Genomic DNA, 253 nt, shown 5'->3' on the forward strand with positions numbered 1-253 from the left:
TGACACGCAACCCCCGGACATCGACGCACAGGGTGCTGGGGGGGACACAACCCGTGGACATCAACGCACGGGGTGCCCAGGGACACACAACCCCACGGACACAGACGCTCAGGGGACATCGCCCATCGATAAACACCGGAGGACACCGGAGGCGCAAGGCGGGTGCCGCAGCCAAGCACAACAGTTTGCAGCTGCAGCGCGGCTCAGGATCCGCGTTCAGGTCGCAGGCCCCGGCCAACACCCCCGTCCCATG

Source organism: Cariama cristata, unplaced genomic scaffold, assembly GCF_000690535.1.
Source record: "Cariama cristata isolate BGI_N322 unplaced genomic scaffold, ASM69053v1 scaffold5282, whole genome shotgun sequence".
NCBI lineage: Eukaryota > Metazoa > Chordata > Aves > Cariamiformes > Cariamidae > Cariama > Cariama cristata.